Raw genomic sequence first — 11,866 nt, forward strand, 5'->3', positions numbered from 1 at the left:
AAGAGCATTCCTCCAGGTGTTACAGCCGCTGCCGGTGCCTTTGCGCCAGCAAGCGTCGGGGGCGAAAAGAGTGGAGAGAGAGGCGCGTGCGCAAGCGGGCAAACCCAACACCCTCTAGAGAAGGCGTTGGCAAACCTGCCATTCCGCTCTCCAGGCAAGCAGCGCGCCGCAAAACGAGCGAGCGGGGGGATCTCGAAAGCAAACCCACGACGCCGTTGGCTGCAGTCCTGAGTGGGGACGTGACCAGACTGCGCTTTGGGAGAATTGGAATCGCATTCAGCAGGCAAGAGCTACTGAAGGCACAGCAAATTGATCCGTTTTGTCGCGGAGTGAGGGACGGTCTCAGGGAGATGGAGCGCCGAGACGCTGCTGGTTGTGCGGCGGGCGCAGGGGGGCCGGAGCCAGAGTGTGTCGCTGAGTCCCCCGCAGATTCATATTTGCTGGATCACGATGGGCTCCTGCTGAAACAGCCACCGATGACGAGGCTGTGGACCCTTTTAAGGTGTTTATCCCCAAGAATCTGAGAAGCGCACTGTTGCGATCACCTCATGTTGAACCCTTGGCCGGTCATTTGAGTGGCTCAAAAGTTTATGCGAAACTAAGCCAAACTGTGGCCTGGACAGGCATAAACCGCGACATTTTTCGTTATTGCCGTTCCTGCCATTTCTGTCAAACGGTGAAATCAAGGGGTGGCAAGCCGCCCGCGTGGATGAAACCAACTGACAGTAAGCGCCCGTGGCTAGTGGCCCCCTGCGATCTTATGGGGCATTTCCCCAGGAGTAAGCAGGAGTTCACACACCTGATGGTAGTCGATCATTTTTCGAAGTGGGTGGAATTGTTTCTGCTGCTGAAAGTGACAGCGCGATTTCTGCTGTAGAGGCTACAGGAAGTTTTTTGTCGGTTCGGCTTTCCGAAATGACTGATTCCGGACAACGCGTCCTATTTTTTTCACCGCTGGGGTGTTTGGTACTACGTGCCGTTCCCTGGGAATTAAACACTGCACCATGTCGCCGTACCATCCCCAGTCCAATTTGACAGAGAGGATCAATAGAACCCTAAAACCAATGTTGGCGGCCTTTGCCGTAAGTCAAAAGATTGGGCAGACCACTTGAGTGAGTTCGCGTTCGCAATCTGAACCATCGAGAATTACTCGACTGGTTTCTCTCCCGCAATCCTTAATTTTCGAAGGGAGCTGGCAAATCTGGTGGCCAGTGTCATTCAATGCCAGCTCGGGGAAGAGGAGGCGCCGTCAGACTGTCCTGCTTATGCTTCGGCATTTCGGGACAGGCTTTGTCGGGCTCTCTGTTGAGCAAGCCAAAGTGACTTCAGCCCGGGCCCAGCAGAAGGCTCAGTACGACCGGAAGCCTCGCCATCTTTCATTTAAGGTAGGTGATTTAGTCCTCAAGCCCAACCACACTCTTAGCGACGCGAGCCTGTTCTCACCCTCGCTCGCTCCTAAGTGACTTGGTCCGTACCGAGTAGAGAAAGTTTGGTCTACGCTCGCGTACTTGCTGAAGGATCCCCCTTCGGGGAAACTCAGCCGTGCCCATATCGCCGACCTGAAGGCCTTTGCGTCACGGTCCGACGAGCTCGCGCCGGTGCCCAGTGGCATCACCCACAAGCAACAGGGCATACTCAGGGCTTCGGACCGCATTCGGACCACGCATTGGTACAACCTGAGGAAGCGTTCACCTGTGTGATTTCGCGCCTGACGGCGGACTCTTTCCGCCACCGAAGGCCCTCAGTAATATTGCTTAACCTCAGTGGGCTAGCTTCCTTGCGGCCAGTGCACGAAAAGAAGCTGGCCCCAGCCCAGCGTTCTACTATTGTTGTTGGCAGTGTTTTACCAGTGTGCATTTTTTTTCTTTTCTTTGGTCCGCGCGCTGAGTGCAATTATTGTTTTAATGTTTTTAGTGTGCAGCTGTATAGTGCATTTTTTTTTCTTGTACATAGACTGAACAGTTTTGTTTTCCTGTGATTTCTACCCTCGCTTCGCTTTTTTTCTCTCTCTTTTGCCAAGAAGGGTGTCGATAATTGGCGTGTCATGCAGCGCGGGGGGTAAAATGGTCCCTTTGACTCGTTGGTGCGGAGAGAGGGAAGCTTCGCGCCTGGCATGGCGTGGCGCGTTGTGAACGACGCGCAGTATAGAAAAGAACGGCACCGCTCGCGGTGCCGTTCTTGTTACTCATTGAAGCAACCAGAAGGAGCCGCACCAACTCCATCGGATCGCCGTGGACACCGATGGTGGACGGCGTCACTGACCCTATGACATCAGGCCAAGAGCTCGGCTCTCTGCAGTCGCCGACGCCGTGCGAAACGCCCTGCAGATGCCGTTGCGGCTGTCCATTCATCCTGCCTACGGCGGCGTGGCCAGCTGACCTGGCAGTGTCCCGCACCATACAGCTGGAGTTTGGGACCACCACCACCATGAAAGCAGCACTCATCGGTCTCGCAAATAACTTCGATGGACCAACGGTGAGCCCGTTCCTGTGTTAACTGACCGGCAGTCAAACGTATACGCTCGCAACTCTCGTGACTTCGGCCACCGCCCTAGCCACAGGGCTTTAGGCGCCGAGTTCACTTCGCACCCTGGACACTGCCCCGCGCTAACAGCAGACTTAATATTTCTTCCCCCCTTCGCGGCGTCATTTTCTTGTATTTTAGAGTGCATTATCGTTTATTTATTATTTTTCCACTATCCTTGTATGTATGTTTTTTATGTGTAGTGCGCATGAAAGTGGTTAATAGTGCTTGATGGGCTGAGGTAGCAATTAGCTAGTGCTTGAAAGGCTAAATTGTCTTTGGTGCATTAGCCCCTACGTCTTCGCCAGACTGGTAGGGGGGAAATAATGAGAGGAGGATGTGGGGATTTGGGGAATTCGACGCGCCATTGCGCGGGTGCATTTCACCTGTCTGCAATCCCTACGCCTCACTGCCTTCTATCTCTGAACCAGTTGTCAGCGGTGGCGCTCCACCAGTTGGCTCGACTGGCGATGGTTCGCGGTGAGGGCGGAGCAATGACGTCACGAAGCGGCCCCTGGTGGCTACTGTCGTTCGTGACGGTAGCGTGTCTCTCTCCTTGGGACTGAGCCCGATTACGTGCATGCTTCCTCTCGTCCGCCGACACCTTTGCGGCTAGGATTGAGCTCACGCACGGTGCTTTTGCCCGTGCAAGGAGCGCGTACCTCGTGTTGATCCTGTCCCGACGCTAAGGCGAAGAACGGGTCACTAGGGATTTCGGGAGGTCTGTATCACGCCGAACCGCACTTATCGGAGGCCCAAGACGAAGGAGACTGCCCGAGCTCTCGCGAGTTGGCCCATTGGTTATCGTGATAGCAAGTAGCATAGCCGCCGGGTCTTCTAGCGGCGTGTCCCAGCTTGAGCCTGTCCTCTCGCAGCGACGTGCTATGGCCCCCTGACTATTTTTTCGACCTTGGTGCGGGACCCTTTTGGTTCCCCGCCGCCCCGGTAAAGGGAGGTTGTGCAGTGTCGGGTGCCGTCGGATACAATAAACGGTACCAGTTAACATAGGGCAATACTGTGTTGTTGCGTGTACTCGCGCGCAGCGGCGCTAGATACTGAGGCTGACACGGCCCTGGGTATCGATCGCTAAGCTCGAACCTGCGGTGGTCGGTACTCCTGTGAGACAGGAAGACCCACAAAATCAAAAACAAAAGTGGCAATAGGATCGATCTTTGCGGAACAGCTTGTGTTAAGATTAGTTTGGAAGTTCTATTATTTACCTTAACTACATGAATGCGACTTCAAGTAGTTTTAAACTAGTTTTAACGCCGTCCTCCTTATACCATACCTTGACAACTTATTAAGCAATATTTCATGATGAATGCAATACAAAGCCTTTTTAAAGGCTAAGGTCCAAACCAAGCATATATTTTCTGTTTTCAAAAGTTATTTTACCTCTAATGAATGTCAAAGCTTGCTCCGTTGATGTATTCTTCTGTAAGCCATGCTGACTTTTTGCTAATATGTTGTGCTTGTTTATGAAAGAAGTTTGTATACTATGTGTGATGCCTTCAAAAATCTTGAATATAGTGGGTAGGGCTGCCACCAGTAGATAATTTGTTAGCACGTCTCTTCTACCTCTTCTATATATGGGTATTACTCTTGCTATCTTTAAAGCTTGAGGAAAGATACCCGTGCCCAGAGCACGTGGGCAAGAACATTACATATTAATGGTTATACACACTTAATTTCTCCGTGACCTATGTCACCGATACCAGCTGCCACATTATTCTTTAAGTACTGAATAGTCCGTGCAGTTTCAGCGGGGCCAGTCGGTTGCAAGGAAACAGATTTATATCGGAACGATATGCACTGCAGAATTTATACACGCGTCTTCATTGTCATCTGGCTATGCACCAGAGCTGACAAAAGTCGTGCATACCATCCGCTAAAATTTGACCCCTTCGGATTGAACCATCACAAGCAGCTATGGCGAATTCATTAAATTTTTGCTTGTTTTTGTCAGTGAAGGTGTTAACCACCTCCCTGACCCAATTATGATTGTGAAGTATTTTTTTCAGGAATGTTTCCAAAATATTCTTCTTGCTCTGTTCAGATCGGATTTCAGCGTGTTTCTGTGGTTTTTATATTTGACAAATAATTCTAGACTTCGTGACTGAATGAATGTATGACACGAGTTTTTCTTTCATTCGTATACGAAGTGTCGAACTCATCAAAGGCTTTCGGTACTTTTTAGCCTTACGGTTATGTATCTGCTTAATGGGAAAGCTTGGTCATAATGTTCCTTTTATACCTGGAAAAATAACTAAGCTTTATCTGCAGTTGTTTTCGTTATAAACATTTGTCCAATCAATTTTTGTACAATATCAAAAATATTTTTATTGCAGTATCACCCATACGTCTTTTAAAACGTATATGTTGAGTGGACCGGGTTCCAAACAGGTGACCCAAAATATTAGTTAATGGTCGCTTATATCGTGTGAGAAAATCGCACTCTAAGTCCTTTTCGCAAAAATACAGCATGTTAGGTGCTTGACGGTAGTGCGCCTCCGCCAAACTTTCTTGGAAAAATTCAAGAAAAATAAAGCATCCTGAATCTAAAAAAAAACTAAACATTGCCAGTCCACCCTTGAATAAATGTTAGAAGTGCAAATACTTGTATACAAACAGGTTATTTCCCAGCTCCGCGTTAATTTCTGCGCTGTTGCTGTAGTGTGGACAACCCGTGTTTCCCCAGCTATTTGTCATAAAGCAGTTCCAGCTTGTGAACTTAATGAGTTGCCTCTCTATTTCACAGTTTCTTGAACGATTGTCTTGTGCTGAGTGTTTGCAGAATCACTTTATGGCTGCCTCCCATCGTCTCCTGGGGAAATACATGTATTTAGCTTGTATTACTGCTGGTACACATCTGGTATCTGTACTTTTAGCCTGAGATTTTCAACATAATATGTTGCCCTGCAACACCTTTCCCCAAAACTGAGAACACATAGAATTGACTGCAATACCTTTGAATGAGTATGTTCCCGCATAAAATTTTGGAGAGCCAGCCAGTCGCAGATATGTAGGAAGTGGAACGTTTACTTTGCCCGTTCAACCAGAACACCAACTTTCCTCTCAGCTGGGGTGCCAATAGCAACGGCCTGCCTGTTCCTACATTCTTACTTTTTCTTCTTTCTGTGGTGCACTTATGGCAAGTAACCCTTGAAGTTCGAGGATCAAAACAGAGTGCCACAGAGCGAAGAGAAAGCAGTGACAAGACAAGCGGAATGTGCTGGCCGTGGGTTCCCCGTTTGCTATAATATTTGATGGGTGTTCACGTAAGAACTTATGATCATATACAATAGCCCAATAGTTAGCGTCTTAGGTGGAATCCAATATAGGCTACACGAACAAAAACGCGCGTAAAAGCTACATGCAAGTGCGATCTTTTATGTAACATCGTGGGCTCCTGCCGTATGCAAATGAGTAATACATGATTGGCATGTTCATGGCAGCATTTGCTGCGTTCTAAAAATGTTGCACTGCCTTGCTTAAAATTTTGTAATAGAAGTGGCGTACGGCTTCGGCATTTTCTGCGCTATGATTATATAGCCGAACACTATGATTTAGGAACTGATGCTGAAAATTGAGCAAGAGGTGGCACCTCTTGTGCTGGTGTTTAAGCTTCTACCAAGATGTTGTGACAGACAAGGATGCCATGCTGACACTTCGCAACCTGAACAAGAAGCTGGCGGCCACATTGAAATGTATTCCTTGGGTACACATTCTCAATCTTGATCTGAGGAGCCTGTGTGACATGCTTTACTATCTTTATTCCCATTTCGTACGACCTAAAGTTTGTTTGCTACAACTGCCACTGTTCCTTAATATTCTTCAGCACCGATTATGGAATTGCACCAAGTCACCAAAACACCACTTGTTCTCATTGGATGGCTACCACGTGTCGACAACACATGGCATCAACCAAATGGGAAAAATTTGCACAGAAGTCCTTAAAGCAAAGTACGGCCCAACTGTGCTTTCTGCTTACCATGACCACCAGAGAAAGTACAAAGTGGTCCAGTGCTCGGCCTGCCTCGCAAAAGGTCACACCACGAGTGCCTGCTAGCACTACTGCTGCCATCGTCCCTATAGGAGGCAGTAAAAGACAGCGTCAGCCTGCCGAAAACGACACTTTTCAGGGCCGCCAATAAGTTTCCCAGTGGGTCACAGCAGCCACGCCGTGAACGTAGGCCTCTATAATACCCGTCCTGCTATGACATTTTTACGTTACGCTGAAAAACAAATCAGTAGCACTTTCATTGTTTTCTTTAAATACAATAATGTGATCTATGTCAAGAAAGCCAATACGCACTTCCTTTTAGTTCACTACTGTCACCGCGCTCTTTTAAGAGTATTGTTCATTGCCTTTTCTAGTGGTTCTAAGCGCACTGCGTGTTTCTGCACAAATAGCTCGGTCATTCTCGTTAACTGCTCCCTCATCGTAATTTGTGTAAACGGCAAGCACAAATAACAGTGCCATGACATAGTGACGGCACTGTAGTGCCACTTTTTTACTGTGAACCTGTTAGGAAAAGTTCTGCAATGGTTTTAGTGTGGCAGTAAAAGTCTGGCTAAAAGGGGTGCTGCTAACCGCCTTCCGTGGTAAGAATGGGTTCTTTGGCATTATGGTAGGGTAGTTTGCTGGCACGGCAAAAAATATTTCCTCTTTCGTGTCCCTTTAATTTCTCTTATGATGTCTTTGGCTTGACTGCCTCTGAACTTCACATGGTTGTTGCAATGCAACAGCATTACCTCCGCTGCTTATATTGGGAGAATTTTTCGTGCTAGCAAGACAGCAGTCCAAAGCCAAAGTAACATCTACTTTTCGTGCTCATAACATGTATTTCAGAACATGCTTGCACAGAGAGACCCACACTTGTCTTGCACCGAGAGGAGAATGGAAATACCATTTGTCTTGCAGTACATTTGCTGTCGGCATTCTGGAAAGTAGACCAGTGCCTACAGTGAACCGGTTCAAGAACCAGTTCGGAAACAGTTATAATTTTTTATGTATCCGAATCGAAACTGAACCACAACGTTTTTCGCTTTGACACCCAGCTGTCATGTAGAAATGAATAATATAATACTTCAATGTCCATGGCGAGCGCGTAACTATAGCACCGAGGAAACTTCGAAGTGACCGGTCAGATGGAAGACAATCTCCATTTGTGTAAGAATCCCGGCGCACTTTTCAGGGAAGCCGAGAGTGGACAGGTCTAGCGATAAATTATTGCACACTGTTCAACCGGCTCTTCGGGCACTATCTTCGGGATCGGCCCACATTTTAAAATAGCTTTCTTTGCCTCTTTCACCCGTTTCCTTGGACAGTCAGTGGTCGATGGTCAGTGGTCGCTGGTTGAACGCCACAAAGAAAGGCTTCATTATATTCTATACGTTAAAGCTTCGTGTGGTTGAGAGGAACGGCTGCACAATTTCTCGTGCTACTTCTCGTATCACTAATTGACGGAGTTTACTGCATGGTTTTGTGCAGGACCATGACCTTTGTTAATGCATAGGGGCGATTTCTGTTTAATAAATTCTATAACCGCATGGCCTACAATCTATAAAAGTATGCAACGTATACTTCTTCAAATCCACTAGTCGAAACGTTGGTACTGCATTCACCTTGTTCACGTTTTGCTCATCGTCTTGAATTTCCATCTCCCGCATTCCCCGTCTTTTCGTTGCTTTGTACTGTCACATACATAGGCAGTGGGAGTGAAGTGCCGAAAACTTGTGCCGGACATGTTCTTGTTAGCGTTGTAGCCCGTGGAATGCATGTGACGCATAACATTTTTGGTAGAACGCTTCCACTGCAGTATATTACCTGTAGGATATTCTAGTTGTCTGCCAGCGGGGTTAATTATCTTGTACTTCTGTGTTTGTACAGATGATGTGTCCGAGGTCTCCCAAAGTGCCAGCAGCTTTATTGATTCAGCCGCAAGCTCAATAGGAGACTTCCTTGGTAAGTGTTTGGTTCATGTAATGCTAGAGGAATGTACACCAGGCCGACCTCTCTGTATTGCGTATCATTAAACTTATCTGTCTGTCCCTGTAAGATATTGGCTGTTATTTGGCTCATTGTGTTAATGGAAAGTTTGAAGAACAGTCAAACCAATCATTTGATACTCTTGCTGTTTAGTCAAGCATTATTATGAGTTAATATGTACGCCTTTGACAAAGAAATATTGATCTAGTTCTGATTGTGGTCATGGTGCCTCTATTTAGGAATACTATTTGTAAAGCACAAACATACATATAAACAATCATAATTCACTGTCTCTCATACACTATCGAGAATGAGGAAACGAATAAATTAGTTTTGTATCAAGGACTAGTACCCATGACTTAATACATGTATACTATTTGTCTTACAGTTGCTTTCAACAGTGCAGCGAAGGGCTCTCCGTCGAAGAAATTTAGGAGGACCATCCGACGACTACAGCCTTAGGTAGCAAGCTGCCAGCGGACTATCTCACGGTTGCGGAAGAACCAGCGCAAGCTACCACCGTCCATTTCAAAGGCACTAGGCGTTATCCATCCACATATGACAGAGGAGGTTTATAAACTGTTGTGTGCACACGTGCAGTTGCAGCAGAGGGGCAAGGGCAAGGGCTTCCCGGTTTGGCTTTAGAAATTTGCTTTGCATTTGAACTTTCGGGGACCACGAGCATACCGCTTTCTGGCACCAATTTTCCCTCTACCTACACAGCGGTCTCTGAGACGGTGGTTAAGCAACATTAGAATGTCACCAGGTGTAATTCCTGGAATAGTACGGAATGTTTCAGCTAGCACTCGGACTTGGAATGCATGCGATCGAGTGTGCACCCTGATTTTTGATGAATTAGCCTTAAAAATGAAGTTGTCTTTTGATGCGGGTCAGGATTTTGCGCATGGATCTATAGGTGATGGCATGGAACGGTCACGGTCATCGATTATTGCTGACAGGGCACTGGTTGTGCTTCTCGCTGGTGTTTCCAAGAGGTGGGTGCAAGCAGTCGCATTTGCAGTAGGACACACATTGTCATCAGCAAGCATTATGGCTAAATTATTCCACTCAATTATTATGCAACTGAAAGCCGTCAAAATTATTGTGAAAGCAGTAATTTGTGATCAAGGTACATCTATGTAAGCCTAGCTCAGCAGTTGGGCATTACTATTGAGAAACCATTTTTTGATGTTCTGGGTGAGCGAGTATTACATTTTTGATGTGCCTAATTTGGTCCAAACCACACGTAACAATGTCAAGCTCATAAGCTACTAATTGGGAACGAGGTTGTTGATTGGTCGTACATTGAACACCTCTACAAATCGACGCACGAATTGCGGTTGCGATTGGCTCCGAAGCTGACAGAGCGGCACATCTACCAGAAACCTTTTTCCAACGTGAAAGTTAGCAGAGCGGCACAAGTACTGAGTTGTCTGTTAGCATAGCAATTATGGCATTAGTCTATGTGAATGAACTTCCTGCATCAGCCATAGCTACAGCAAATTTCTGTGAGCGTATGGATAAGATCTTCGACGCTCTGAACAGTTCAATCCCCCATAAATATGCACAAAAGTGTCGATACGGAATTAAAAAGGGTGACAATGAATTAATTCAGTTTCTTCGAGAACAGCTTCTGTGGTTCCCATCATGGAAGTTTTGTGCAAGGCGTCAGCCGCGAACAGTCACTGAACGGCAGATCACTATTCAGGCAGTTCATCTTTTGGAAGACCTCTCAACATATTATGAATTGATTTACTTGCTAACTCGTCGGCTGCAGCAGGACCCCCTCGAAAATATATTTGGGCATATCAGGCAGAAACAAGGGTGCAACACTAACCTCAATGTGGCGCAATTTATTTCTGGTTTGAAACATATTTGCATTCAAAAACCTTTTAAACTCTCCGAGAAAGCAAATGTAGAAGATGAAATTGATCTCCTTAGGGAAGTGTCGCCGTTCTTCCTGAACAGTTCTCTGGTTGACATTTTCAAATGGGTTAAGCCTGACGACCTTCCATGTCTTGAGGATATTTCAGAATTGGCAGCCCACATTGAATCTCTTAATCTATGAATCCGCACCTTATTACGTCGCTGGCTTCTTGGAGAAATTATTCGTTACAAAGACTGAAAGATTGCACTTGTCGCCACTTGTTGCTGGGTGAAGAAAACGCACTCAGTGGAGCGCACCAATATTTTACAATGTTAAAAGCATATCATGTACCAAGCGAACTTTTTGGCAATATCACTGCCATCACAAAGGCTATTTACTTTTGTTCAGGAATTGGAGACCCACTTCCTTGCCATGATCGAGGCTACAGCACATCTTGCGTCTGTCTGTGATGTTATGTTTCAGTACCTGTCTCGCGTTGGGGACATGGAATTTTGTTCCGTTGAGTGTCGGCAGAGGTTTGTCAAAATGTATAGCCAGATCCGTTTGTGTTGGCACATCCGATTTGTGAACCGTAATTTAGATAAAATTCGCTTTCAGTCATCTGTTTCTGGCGTGCAGCTTGAAAAATTCAAAGGCTGAAAAATCCAAATTTCAAGGAAGTAGGACTTCTTTTAAACCAGTGAACATATAATTTTTCTAACATAAAATTGCTGTTTCAGGTCTGCTACTGCTTGCTTGTTCACACTGGATAGCAATTCGGAAGGGTCATATGCAGTACAGCAGGGTGGTGTGGTGGAGGGGGGCGGTGGGGGTGGTGGTGGCCGGGTGGCTGCGGTTGGTGGTGGCTCCGTTTGGAGGGGCAACAGAAGGGGGGAGTGGGGGCAACGTGGTCCTTCGAAATGCTATTAATTGCGACCAAGGCACTCGCAGCAGGTTTGAAACTTTTTTTTACAGTCGCCAAGTGCCTGAGAGGGAGGAGGTAAAAGCATACCAAGTACGAAGCGATCTCTGGAAGGTTACTCAGCCTGGGTCCGATTTAGATTAGTGTCTGCATTATTTTTGCTCACGGGACAGCTGACGCCAAAGGGGGTGGGTAAGGGTGTAAAATGAAGTAAATGCAAATCACTGTGGGTGGTCTTGAGAATGCTTGCTCGTGCTGTTAACAATTGGATACTTAATGCCAAAAGTACACATGGTTTTTCTTGGGGGGAGGGGGGAGTTTGCGGAATGATAGATTGGGGGAGGGGGTGTGGATTTTGAGTGCAAATCACAGTGCGTGGTCTCCGGAAGGCTTGCTCGTGCTTTTAACAATTGGATACTCAATGCCGAAAGTATACATGGGTTTTTGTCTTGGGGGGAGGGGGGAGCTTGCGGAATGAGGGATTGGGGGGAGGGGGCGCGGATTTTGAGCGCAAATCACAGTGCGTGGTCTCGGGGAGGCTTGCTCGGGCTTGTTAACAATT

At 46.8% G+C, this 11,866-nt stretch overlaps 1 pseudogene; it reads left to right on the forward strand.

The window, feature by feature from the left end:
- The first annotated feature begins 2,241 nt into the window (after nucleotides 1–2,241).
- Nucleotides 2,242–11,165, forward strand: LOC142567992 (uncharacterized; annotated as a pseudogene).
- Nucleotides 11,166–11,866: the final 701 nt, after the last annotated feature.

This window comes from Dermacentor variabilis, unplaced genomic scaffold, assembly GCF_050947875.1.
Source record: "Dermacentor variabilis isolate Ectoservices unplaced genomic scaffold, ASM5094787v1 scaffold_15, whole genome shotgun sequence".
NCBI lineage: Eukaryota > Metazoa > Arthropoda > Arachnida > Ixodida > Ixodidae > Dermacentor > Dermacentor variabilis.